Raw genomic sequence first — 13,898 nt, forward strand, 5'->3', positions numbered from 1 at the left:
GGAAGGGTGGGAGATGCGTGAAGTACGAGGTGTATGAAGGAACAGGGTGATGCTAGTGTTGGGAATAATATTTGTGCATGGGGAGGGGGGAGAAGGGGAGGGGGTTTGGGAGTTTATCTTGAAATTGGAAAACATAATGTTCATACCATTTGGGTGTAGGCTACCTAAGGATACTGAGGTGCTGTTCTTCCAATTGGCGTGTGGTCCCACTCTGACAGTGGAAGAGGCAAAGTACCAAAAGATCAATATGGGTGGGAAGGAACTGCAGATGGTGGTTTAAACCAAAGATAGACACAAAAAGCTGGAGTAGCACAGCGGGTCAGGCAGCACCTCTGGAGAAAAGGAATAGGTGGCATTTCGGGTCGAGAACGTCACCCAGCTTCGACCCAGTGACGGGTCTGAAGCTTTTTGTGTCTATCTTCAAGATCAACATGGGATTGGGAAGCAGAGTAAAATGCCTAGCAACTGGAACTGCAGCAAACGTTGGCAGACAGTGCAAATGGATTTCCAATCCACCTTTGGTTGCCTCACAACTAAATGGTTCATGCTACTTGAGGAATAAAATTGGAGTGCCACCAGCCAACAATCATGAATTTTGAGACCTGAAAACCCCTTACCTGTTAAAATGCCAGAGCCACCATTTGAAGACACCTCGGTCTAAGCACTACAGGTTCAAACTCCCTCATCCGACATGCTGTGGACCAGTATCTCCTTTGGTCCTGTATGTTTTGAATTGTAGTACAACCGTTTACTAATTAACCAATTGATCTTATAGAGGTGTATAAAATCATGAGAGGAATAAATCGGGTAGATGCACAGAGTCTCTTGCCCACAGGAGGGGAATCGTGGACCAGAGGACATAGATTCAAGGTGAAGGGGAAAAGATTTAATAGGAATATGAGGGGGAACTTTTTCACACAAAGGGTGGCGGGTGTATGGAACAAGCTGCCAGAGGAGGTAGTTGAGGCAGGGACTATCTCAACATTTAAGAAACATTTGGATGGGTACATGGATAGGGCAGGTTTGGAGGGATATGGACCAAACGTGGGCAGATCGGACTAGTTAGTGTAGCTGGGACATTTTGGCTGGTGTGCCTATAAGCTGTCCAATCCTGTCACAGTTCCATTTGCAATTTACATATTTGAAGTGAAATTGTTTATGCATTATCAATATTATGACATATTGTGTAAGGTCATAAGTTACATCAATAAAATATTTTGGGAAGCATGTGATGTGCCTCTTTATTTTGAGAACAGTGAACAAATTGAAGGTCCACAAGGTTATGCTGGTAGGTTAATTGGCTACAATTTAGCAGAGATCCCAGTTAATTTTATATTTAGTTAGAATTAGAGTCAAAGAGTCATACAGTGTAGAAACAAGCCCTTCAGCCCAACTTGCCCACACTAGCCAAAATGTCCCAGCTACACTAGTCCGATCTGCCCACGTTGGGGGAGTCCAGAACCAGGGGCCACAGTTTAAGAATAAGGGGTAGGCCATTTAGAACGGAAATGAGGAAAAACTTTTTCAGTCAGAGAGTTGTAAATCTGTGGAATTCTCTGCCTCATAAGGCAGTGGAGGCCAATTCTCTGAATGCATTCAAGAGAGAGCTATATAGAGCTCCTAAGGATAGCAGAGTCAGGGGGTATGGGGAGAAGGCAGGAACGGGGTACTGATTGAGAATGATCAGCCATGATCACATTGAATGGTGGTGCTGGCTCGAAGGGCCGAATGGCCTCCTCCTGCACCTATTGTCTATTGTCTATTGAAGTAAAAATTGATATCAGTTTTCCAGAATTCTCAATGTTATCCTTTTGTTTTATATTTCACTCTGCTATTCTCTGGGAATTAATCTGTTATTCAAATACCTTGTGCATGATGCAACAGAGACCTGCTTGATGTACCTGGAGCACAGTGTATTGACATTGCAAACATTTCTTGTTTGTGAATTTCTTGACAGCTGAAGAGTTTATAGTTGTTTGGATATGAAAATGTTGCAGATTAAAATCAATAATGTAATTCATTCATTGCCTCCTTGCTGAAAAGGAAACTGGACACAAATACTTCTATTTTCTCTGCACCAATAATGCTATTTTCTCCTGAACTCCAGAAAACTGAAAGAACACTCAGTGCTTTGAGCAAATGTACCGCATATTTATCAAAATTCAAGGCAGTTCATTTTTAATTATTTCCTGAAAGATTGATTATCACTTGCTTTCCATATCCATTGTATGGGTTGGACTCAGCTGTGTAAAGACCAGGGAATAATCTGAAAGGCTCATTTAAATAACATTTTCATTTCATTGATTGTGGTGATGATGTTCTTGCGTGAGAGCCCTTGAGACTGTAATGCATGCACTGTGGTTTAAAAAGTAATGTGTATAACTATGCGATTTCCCATCCCTTGAAACTTCCCCATTTATCTACCCCAAAGTTTATTTGTGAATCTTCGATCAGAATCTCATGAGGTCTCAAAAGGTTGGCATGGTCAGAATGAAACAATCCATCTCATCTCATGCATTGGGCAAGAACAGAACTGAAAATGTTCCCTTTGAGACAAAACTAAATGTTTCTTGTTTTCTCATCATTCTTGAACCTACTTGCGTTGTGCACCGCTTTTAAAATTTGGACTGATGTCTACTGTCTTTGTAGACAGTGAGTATGGGGCAACAGGAAGCTGGTGTGGAGTGAGGGCATGAGTTAAACCTGACAGCAGGCATGGGCGGGAACCAGGATGAAAGCCGAGGGAAGAAAACAAAGGCCAAGGTTTAGGAAGCAGTGTCCATCAGTTCAGACACAAAATGTTCAGAAGGAGTAACACGGCAGAGAGATGAAAGGGAATGTAAAAATTACGTACGGCATGACCTACATATGGTAGGGAGAGAAGTACAGAGGCAGTCACAGGTAGATAAAGGGCAACTGGAGAGGTGATTGCAGAACAGATATAAAGAGAATATGTATATGGCTCCCCAGAACAGGAATTAGGTTGGTAATTGTTGCCAATAAGTAGGAGCACAAAAATTAGAAGCATGAAGTAGCGAGGGCATGATGTAGTCAGGAGAAGAGAGGCTTGATGTGGAGCTGTGCAGAATATAAGGTTGGGAATATCATGCAGAGAGAAATAAAATGCACGGCATTGGTGCTTGGCGAGAAGATGAGTACAAAGATAAAGTTAGGTAAGAGAGTGTGACTGAAGCGATGGTCTGGATCATGCTGACGGTTCACCAAGGCACCTATAGACAACTAAAATCGATTGTCAGATATGGGCTCATACGACCTCTTGTTCTGTCCCAAGACTAGGTGCAGGGGTAGTCAGTAATGCCCTGAACTGATCAGCCAGATACCATTTTCTAGAGACAAGGAATGGGTGATGTTTTGGGTTGAGACCCTTCTTCAGACTTTATAGTCACCCATTCCTTCTCTCCAGCTCTATACCTGCCATAAATCATCCATCGAAGTCCCATTTATATGTATGGGGCCACCAGACTTCATTAAATAGGGAAATGAAGATGGGTCATAAGACAATAAGGTCATAAGGAATTGGAATAGAATTAGGTCATTCAGCCCATCAAGTCTACTCCGCCATTCAATCATGGATGATCTATATCTCACTTCTAACCCCATTCTCCTGCCTTCTCCCCATAACCCCTTAAGGTCTTGCCTATCACCTTAGTTTAGATTCATAGAGACATACAGCACAGAAACAGATCCGATGGCCCAACTTGCTCATGCGGTCCAAGACGCCCCATTTACATTAGTCCCATCTGCCTGTGTTTTGCCCATATCACTTTTAACCTTTCCTCTCCATATACCTGCCCAAATGTTTTTAAAATGTTGTTATAATACCTGCCTCATCTACCTCCTCTGGGAGTTCATTTCATATATCCACCACCGCATATATGACAAATTAATGAATATTAACGTTTTAAATAACGCATCAATTATCTGAGTTTTCACATGAACTTATTACTTTTAAATTTGTTAATAATTTTTCTGCGCTCTGTGTTTCCCCTTTCCAATACCTACTGTACGTGAGTTTGGCTTGATTGTATTTATGTATAGTATTATCTGATTTCATCAGATACCATGCAAAACAGAGCTGTTCGCGTGCTAATAATAAATTAAAAACCTAACCCTTTCAGTTATTCAAATATATGTTAGGTAGAGAGGTTAATACAGAAGAAAGTAAGTTGTTCAGAGGAAATAAGGAGGCTAAAAAGGGACAGAAATAGGTGAATGGGAAAAGATTTGGCAAAAGAAGCGCAACGAGGTAAAATGTGAAATGATCCATTTCAGCAAGAGAATAAAGCTTAAATGGTGAGAGTTTGCAGAGTGCAGGTCTCAACCTCCCAGAGCTCCCGATGTCGTGTCCCGACACCAAGGCCCGAACTACCCGAATGCCCAATGCTGCTAATGGACACCCGAACCTCCCTGAGTGCAACTATTTACCTGATGGAGAGGCCGACTCTGTGCTCCAGCTCCTGGGCCCTAACTGGAGCAGCCATCCCCCGAGGCAATGTGGGAAACACACTAGACTGCAGGTGAGACTGAAGCAAGGTGGATTCAAGTCCCGTCCCCCCCCCCCCCCCCATCCCCAGCATACAGTTGGGTAATCTGCAGGCTATTGAGAACAACTTGGATGAACTGAAATCTAGACTTACCTCCTAGGAGAACCGAGGGACTGTTGTGTGTTTAGCTCACCCCTGCCTCACCTGACTGTGCCATTCAACCCAAGAGCTTCTTGCTACATCAGATAGACCATATGATGTCTTCAGGCAAGGTTAAGGGAGGAGGCACCTGCTTTCTGATTAACCTCATGGTGCTTGGAACTGGTGGTCCAGGTGAGCTCCTGTTCCCCAGAACTGGAATATCTTTTAGAGAAGTGTTGACGCAACTACCTGCCGTGGGAATTCATTGGCTCTCCTGAGTGCCCTTTGGTAAATCTGATCACATGGTTGTACTTCTACTCCCTGCTTACAGGCCGACGCTGAAGTGGGAGGGTCCCATACAGAAAATCATAGGCTGAAGACATGGATGACACTCTTTGAGACTGCTTTGAGTCAGTGGAATGTTTCATGTTCAAAGACTCTGCGGCCCACCTAGATGTCACAGACTTTATCAACAAGTGTGTAGAGGACTGTGTGTACCAAAGAGGACGATATGTCTATTCCCCAATGGGAAACCGTGGATAAACCGTGAGGTCCACTTTCAGTTGAAGTCCAAGTCTACAGCATTCAAATCGAATGATCCCAAACGGTACAAGAAATCTATCCATGAACTTTGCAGAGCCATAAAGAGTCTCGAGGTAATAAAATGGATATCCGTAGATCCTGGCTGTAGCAGACTAGAAAGCGAAGGCGCCCAGTATCGCTGGCAACAATGGGTCCCTCTCCAATGAACTCCATGCATTCGACATTCTCTTTAAACAGTAGGTCATTGGTGGAATGCCACCCTCTCTGCCAGCCGCAGGTACCAATGGTTTCTGAGGCGGATGTAAGATCAGCTTTCCTGCGAGTAAATCCATGGAAATCGACTGGTCCAGATGGAGTCATCCAATGGTCCAGGAATTAGTAGGTTAACCAATGATGAGCGTTTGTTGACACTGGGCCTGTACTCGCTGAAGTTTAGAAGAATGAAGGGAGACGTCATTGAAACATACAGAATAGTGAAAGGCTTGGATAGTGTGAATGCGGAGAGAATGTTTCCACTCGTGGGAGAGTCTAGGACTAGAGGTCGTAGCCTCAGAATTAAAGGACGTTCTTTTAGAAAGGAGATGAGGAGGGATTTCTTTAGTCAGAGGGTGGAGAATCTGCGGAATTCTTTGCCACAGAAGGCTGTGGAGGCCGACACTGGATATTTTTTAGGCATAGATAGATAGATTCTTGATTAGTACAGGTGTCAGAAGTTACGGGGAGAAGGCAGGAGAATGGGGTTAGGATGGAGTGATAGATCAGCAATGATTGAATGGCAGAGTGGACTTGATGCGCCAAATGGTCTAATTCTATTCCTATCACTTATGGCCTTGTGAGTCCCTGCCGTGTCCTTGGAACCTATGTGGATCAGCTGGCAGAAGTATTAACAGACACTTTTAACCTCTCAATATCCATTCTGAGGTTCCCACCTGCTTCAAAAAGACCACTATCATCCCGATGCTAAAGAAAAGTAAGATGGCATGCCTTAATGACTGCTGTCCAGTGGCTCTGACATCCACCATCATGAAGAGCTTCGAGAGGCTGGTGATAGCGCACATTAACTCCAGCCTCCCAGCCAGCCTTGATCCACTGCAGTTTGCTTACCGTCACAACAGGTTCACAGCCTGGGCCTAACTTCATCTCTGGAACACCTAGTCAACAAAGACTCTTACATTAGACTCATATTTATCGACAATAGTTCTGCCTTCACACCAAAATCCTATCCAAACTAATCTCCAAACTCCGGGACCTGGGAATCAGCTCTCCTCTCTCCAACTGAATCCTTGCATTCCTGGCCCACTGACCTCAATCAGTGAGGATAGGTGATAAAACTTCCTCCACGATAACTCTTAACACCAGTGCCCCACAAGGGTTTGTTCATATTCCCCTATTATATCTGTTTACACTTACAGCTGTACAGCTAAATTCATAAATTCATAAGACATAAGAGCAGAATTAGTCCCTTTGGCCCATTGAGTCTGTTCCGCCAGTCAATCATGGCTGTTCTATTTTTCCCTCTCAATCCAATTCTCCTGCCTTTCCCTGTAATTTGGCTCTAATTCCTTCTACAAATTTGCCGATGATACCTCTGTGTCACTAACACCGATGAAATGGAATACAGAAAGGAGATACAGAACTTAGTAATATGGTGTCAAGACAATAACCTCTCCCTCAATATCAGCAAGATGAAGGAGCTAGTTACTGAAGTCAGGAAGCATGGTGGAGTACATGCCCCAGTCAGCATCAATGGTTCAGATGGTGAAATGATTGAGAGCTTCGAGTTCCTTGGCATTAATTTTACCAATGATCTGACATGGACCAACCACATTGATGTGTCAGCCTAGAAGGCACACCAATGCCTCTACTTCCTGAAGAGATTGAGGAAATTCAGTGTGTCTCCAATAACTCTTACAAACTTCTACAGATGCACCATAGACGGCCTACTGTTAGGTTGCATCACAGTTCGGTTTGGGAATAGCTCTACCCAAGACCGCAAGAAATCACAGTTAGAGTGGTCGATCACACAGACTGGACTTCCCACCATTAACTTCATCTACACCATGCTGTCTTGGCTGGAAAAGCAGCCAACATAATCAAAGACTTGGCCCACCCAGTCATTCCTTCTTCTCCCTGCTTCCGTCTGGCAGAAGGTACAGAAGCTTGAAAGCGTGCACCACCAGACATAGAAACAGCTTCTTTCTCTCCATTATAAGGTATCTAAACAGCCCTTCCATAAGCTAGAATACCATTTGACTCACCTCTACCCCATTGAGGTCATTGGACTTTGTCTAATGCTGAGAACATGTTCTGCAATCCACATCTCACTGTGATGGATGTTTCTTTGATGGATGTTTCTTTTTTGTGTGTTTTTGGGGTTGGGTGGTTTGAGTGCCTGTTTGATGCTTTTATTGTTGGACTGTGTTTTTGGGGGTTTTGGGGTGTGTGATTTGAATGCCTATTTAATGCTTCTATTGTTGGACTGTGTTTTGGGGGGTTTTTGGGGTTGGGTAATTTGGGTGCCTGTTTAGTGCTTTTATTGTTGGACTGTGGGTGATTGAATTAACATTTTGTTCAAGATGGCCGCGCCGTTGTGTTTGGCTGCCTGCCACTGTATGTTTCTTTTTTTCCTAGTCAGATGTGCAGCACTTTGGTCAACGTGGGTTGTTTTTAAATGTGCTATACAAATAAATTGACTTGACTTGACTTGACATCTTCCCTTTTGCACTATTGTACTTCAGTTCTAGTGAAGTTCATAGATATAATCTATGTATAGTACATCTGATCTGCTTGGATAGAAAGCAAAACAAAGCTTTTCACTGTACCTCAAAACTTGTGACAATAATAAACCTAAACCTAGTTCTGAGGGGCTGTGGGATCCAGATGTCAATATTGCATGATTCATAAAAGCCTGTTGTGTAGCAAAAGCAAGCAGTTAGAAACGTTAACTGAATTTTTGTGGAATGACTACAATAGTAGGAAAGATATTGTTTAATTGAGAAGGATATTGGTCAGACCACTTCAAAAATACTGTATACAATATTGGTCTTGTTCAAAGAAGTATGTTACTGAATTGGAGACCATTTGGATAGGTTTACTCGACTAATAACTACATTGGAAAGGTTCTTTTGGAGGAACGTTCAAACAGGCTAGGCTGGAGTTTAGAAGAGCAAGTGATGATTTGATTGAAGTACATACGTTCCTTGGGCATCTTATCAGAATCTGTATTGAGAGGATGTTTCCTATTATGGGAGAATCTGGAATATGGGATCACTGTTAGGAATTTCCTATTTATGAGGCAAAATCTTTCCTCTTTGAAATCTTTCGCTCATTGGGGTTGATGGTGGAGTTTTTGAATATTTTTAGTCAAGATGTAGATAGATTCTTTATGAGCAAGTGGGAGGAGAGCAACTGAGGATAGACAAGACTACTGAGTTGAGGCTACAATTAGATCAGCCATGATCAGATTAAATGATCATATTAATGTGCTTAATGTGCTTGAGGGGCTGAATGACTTTCTCCTACTCATAATACATCTGTTCATTTATTTTTCAACTGTTTCTAAATGTATTTTTTGGGATCCATGTGGCAGCAAATATTTCTGCAGCTTCACTGCTAGCAAGAGAGTGGCCACAAGTTGAAAATAAGTCCTGTGGGACCCAGCTGATTATCAGAGAAGCAGAAGTTAAAAGAACAGGCCAAAAGAATGACCAGTGGGGGGCTGGAGGCAGGGAAAAGATCCATACCAACTATATAAGATACGTTAGAATATGTAGTGATATGTTGACCAATATGCCTATAATTTGACCAATCTGTACTACCTGTGTTTTGGTGTTTCCTGATGCTCTGTGGTTCACAGTTTGTGCCTTTTTCGGGTCTGAACTAATGCTTTCTTTTTATTTTTCGGTCCGTTTGTTGTTTGTATTTCTGTTTCTGAGTTTCACTGCTTTTGTTTACATTGCTTTACTTGCACCTGATGGTTTTTTTTAATGGATCATTCAGTTGATGAATCTCAGTGCAGCTCTTCACTACTGTGTCTTTTAGTCTTATCATGTTTAAGCTTTGTTTAAGTTACACCTGCATAACTTGTGAAGCCTCTTTTAAACTTTGTGCGTGGGAAATTATGTCTCACGAGTCTGATAAGTTTCTTGAAAAGGTCCCCAAGAGGATTGATGAGGGCAGGGCAGGGCAGTGTAAATTGAATATATTGACCTTGGCAAGATCTTGAACAAGGTCCCGCATGGTAGATCAGTGTGGAAGATTATATCACATGAAATCCAAGATGAGCTAGTCAATATTATTTAAAAGTAGCTTGGAGAAAGCAGTCAAATGGTGGTTGTGGAGGGTTGCTTTCCTAATTGGAGGCCTGCGAACAGTGGCGTGCTGTTGGTTCACTGTTGTTTGTTATCCATATTAATAATTTAGATTACATTGTTAGCATTGCGAATAGGTTTGCATATAATATGAAAATTGGTGGTATAGTGGCTATCTAAGTTTACAGTAGACACTAGGAACTGCAGACACTAGTTTACCAAATAAGACAAAAAGTACTGGAGTAACTCAGAGGTCAGACAGCATCTCTTGAAAACATGGGTCGGGACCCTTCTTCAGACTGATTGTAGTAGGGGGAAGAAAGTCCCACATCTCTTCCATCTTTCTCCCTTCCTGAAGAAGGTGGGCTGCCATCTTGGGCCAGTGTGGTTCTTCTAGCAAAGCTACTCCCATAACATGGTTGGGTTGGGAGTTCAAAAAATTAGACTCGGCAACAATGAAGGACCACATCAGGACCTGCAGATGGTGATGTTCTTCTTGGCTGCAGGCTCTGGAGATGCTAATGGAATAGGGCAAATAGCTGTGCTGCCCTTTGTAAATAGTACACATTATAGATGGTGGAAAGGTTCTAGGGTGTTAGACCTCTGACCAATTGAATTTCTGGTCAATGATCGCCTCCAGGATATTGATGGTAAAGGAGGTGACAATAGTAATACTAGTAAATGTCAAGAGTAGGTTAGAGCCTCCCATGGCGGAGATGGTCATTTCCTAGCACTCTTGTGGCACCAACATTACTTGCACCTCTTTGCCCATGCCTGACTGTGCAAGGCCTATTGTTTAGGTCTTGCTGCTCCATTTGCTGAGGAGGTGCAAATGAAATTGAACATGAAGCAATCTTCAGTGACCATCTCTACTCCTGACCATATACTGGAAGTAAGGTCATTGATGAAGCAGATGAAGAGAGCATTTATATCTGGCATTCCCCTCAGTCTGGAGAAATGTGATGAGGTTGAGGGTGGGATTGGATAATGGTAATAGTATTTAAAATCATTTTGCTGACATTGGGCAACCATGATGACACACTGAAGCAAGGGAGCATATTTCATTTTGATGTTTTATGAAAGTTTACAATCTTGAGTCTGGGAAAAGTAGAGCTCTTATGTGCACGGATTGTTTAATGAGACAATAATCTATCCAAGAAAGCAACCTATTTGAAGCACTTTCTACTTTAAAATTTACGTCAGGTTAACAATTCTTCTTTTGTAACAAAATGCATTTAACTAAATCGCTTCTTTTTTTAGCAAATGTATTGTGTATCCTAAATATTCACGGTTAAGTGCTAGTGGCTGAACATCAGGGAATAAAGTACTGGAATGGAATGAGAACATAAAGCTTCAAAAGCATTCTTCCAATTTAATTACAGTCCATTAAATGTCAGTAAGATGGATTTATCCTACAAAGAATACTAATAGTTATGGAACTGTGAATAAAGGGGCACTATGTTGTTATTTATAGAATGGCATAGAGGACTGTCCACAATGATGGTATAAATTTAAAAAGCAGCTGTTGAGGAAACAGCATCTCATTAAGCTAGTTGTTTTGGAAACCACGTTGGCAAACACTAGCATTAGAATTTCTTCATATTTCTAAAATGAGATGTTTATCATAAGCTGCTTGGAAAACAATAGTATTTTAAGTAACTTGATGAACCAAAATGTGAATTATAAACAACAATATAAAGATTAGAAGATACAAAGAACTGCAGATGCTGCTTTACAAAAAAATACATAAAGTGCAGGAGTAACTCAGCAGGTCAAACAGCATCTCTGGAAAATATGGATGGGCGATGTTTCAGATTGGCACCCTACTTCAGACTGATTGTAGTCGGGGGAAGAACATTGGAAGAGAGGGAGAGGCAGGAAAAAGCCTGGTGAGTGATAGTTGCACATTGGTTAAAGGGGGGCAGAGGAGGGTTGATTGGCAGATGGTTGGACAAAGGCCTGAGGTGAAGGTCTATTGTCTGAAAAGACAAAACATGTGAGCTCAGGATGGAAAATGTGCAAAATATGAAGCTGGAGGAACAAATATGTGCAGAAGGGGACAGGGGAAAGGGAGAAATGGGAGTATATCCAGTGGGGCACAGGGAAGAGAGGGGGATAAAGGGGGGCTTGGGGAAAGAGGGCTTGTCTGGAGATTAGCTACCTAAAAGTAGAGAATCCAATGTTCATACCGTTGGGTTGTAAGCTACCCAAACAGTATATAAGGTTATAAAAAGGTTAGGCTTGGTCAAGTTGACAGTGTTGGACTAAAATCTTCCTGAAATGCTGTGGGAACATAGTTAAATATAGAACAGTACAGCACAGAAACGGGCTCTTCAGCCAAGAATGTTTGTGCAAAACATAATGCCCAGCTGCAATAATCGTATCTGCCTGTACATGATCCATATCCTTCTATTCCCTGTACTTGCACACGCCTATCGAAAAGTATCTTACACGCCACTATTGTATCTGTCTCCACCCCTGGCAGTGTGTTTTAGGCCCTCACCGCCCTCTGCGTAAAAAGATTGCCCCACACTTCTCCATTAAATATTCCCCCTCTCGCCTTATAACTATGCCATCTAGTGTTGGACTTTTCCACCCTGACAAAAAGGTTCTGACTGCCGACCCTATCTATGCCTTTCATAATGTTATATAGTTTTATCATGTCCTCTCAACCTCCGACGATCCAGAGAAAACAATCCAAGTTTATCCAATCCCTCCCTGTAGCTGAAACACTCTACTCCAGGCAGCATTCTGGTAACCCTCCTCTGCACCCTCTCAAAAGCTTCCACATCTTGCTTCTAATGTCAAGCATACCATTCGCCTTCTTTACCACCCTAGCTACTTGTGTTGGCCCCTTTCAGTGTTGACTGATTACATTTTGAAGTGCAGTTTTCTTCTGGTATTGCAAAGGTACTATCCTAAATAAAAGTGACAACAGAATATAAATCAGCACCCTCGTCTGACGAAAGGGAAAGATAGTCAGGGCTCTCATTCAGCGACCCAGGTCACAAGGCTCATGGAAAAGGCAAGATTAGGCTCCTCAGACAAATTAAGGTATGGTCCTGGAGTCCAGGTAGATTATTCCCTGTAAGTGGCAAAACAAGTAGATGGAGTTGTGAAGAAAGTGTATGATAAGCTTGCCTTCAGGAAGTCACGATACAGCTTTATAGGACTTTGGTTAGGCCGCTTTTGGAGTATTACATGCAGTTCTGGTCGCCCCAATACAGGAAGGATGTGGAGGCTTTTGAAAGAGTGCAGAAGTGGTTTACTAGATTGATGTCTGGATTAGAGGGTATTAGCTATCAGGAGGTGAACAGACTGGGATTGTTTTCTCTGGAATGTCGGAGGTTGAGGGGGGGCCTGACAGAAGTGTATACAATTATGAGAGGCATAGGTCAGGTACACAGCCAGAATCCTTTTCCCAGAATGGAAATATCAAAGACGAGTAGGCATGATCTTAAGATGAGGGGTCAAGATTTAAAGTGAATATGTGGGGCATGTCTTTTACACGGAGGATGGTGGGTGCCTGGATCATGCTGCCGGGGGGGAGACAGATATGATAATGGTGTTTAAGAGACTTTTGGATAGGTACATGGATATGCAGGGAATAGAGGGATATGGATCATCAGCAGAATGATGAGATTCATTGATCATGTTCGGCACAGACACTGTGGGTCAATGGACCTGTCTGTGTGCTGTACTGTCCTATGTTTTATGAAACTCAATGGCTGGACGTTTCCTATCTCTCTTTCAGATAAACAATATTAGAAAAAACTACTTTTCTGGTCATCATTTTCTGATCATTTGGTTGGAAAACACAATCTGGAATGAAATTCTAGTTATGAGCAGCATAGTTGAAGTCGAAAATCCAGTCCAATATTTTCAAACTCAAAGGTGTCCCTAGTATTTGATAACCATAGATCCTACCTTGGCAATGGACACATTGGATCTCATAACAACCTCCCAACCTGGTTCCTCTATATGCTATTCTGTTCATTTACCAATTGGAAATCCTATCCACCCTTCTCTAAATTCCACCTAAAAGGACATAGCCATCTTTCTACACCTGAATTCCAGTTGCTGCTTTTACCTTAGGTTCGCTCACTCCTATTTCATTGTGAAAATAAACAACAATTGTAGTTTAGTTTAGTGGTACAGCGCGGAAACAGGCCCTTCTGCCCAACTAGTTCGTGCCGACCAGCGATCCCCGCACACTTACATTATCCTACACAATCTACGGACAATTTACAATTATACCAAGCCAATTAACCTACAAACCTGTATGTCTTTGGAGTGTGGCAGTAAACTGGATATCCCAGAGAAAACCCATGCAGGTCACGGGGAGAAAGTACAAACTCCGTACAGACAAGCACCTGTAGTCACGATGGAACCCGGGTCT

This window comes from Rhinoraja longicauda, chromosome 1, assembly GCF_053455715.1.
Source record: "Rhinoraja longicauda isolate Sanriku21f chromosome 1, sRhiLon1.1, whole genome shotgun sequence".
Lineage (NCBI taxonomy): Eukaryota > Metazoa > Chordata > Chondrichthyes > Rajiformes > Arhynchobatidae > Rhinoraja > Rhinoraja longicauda.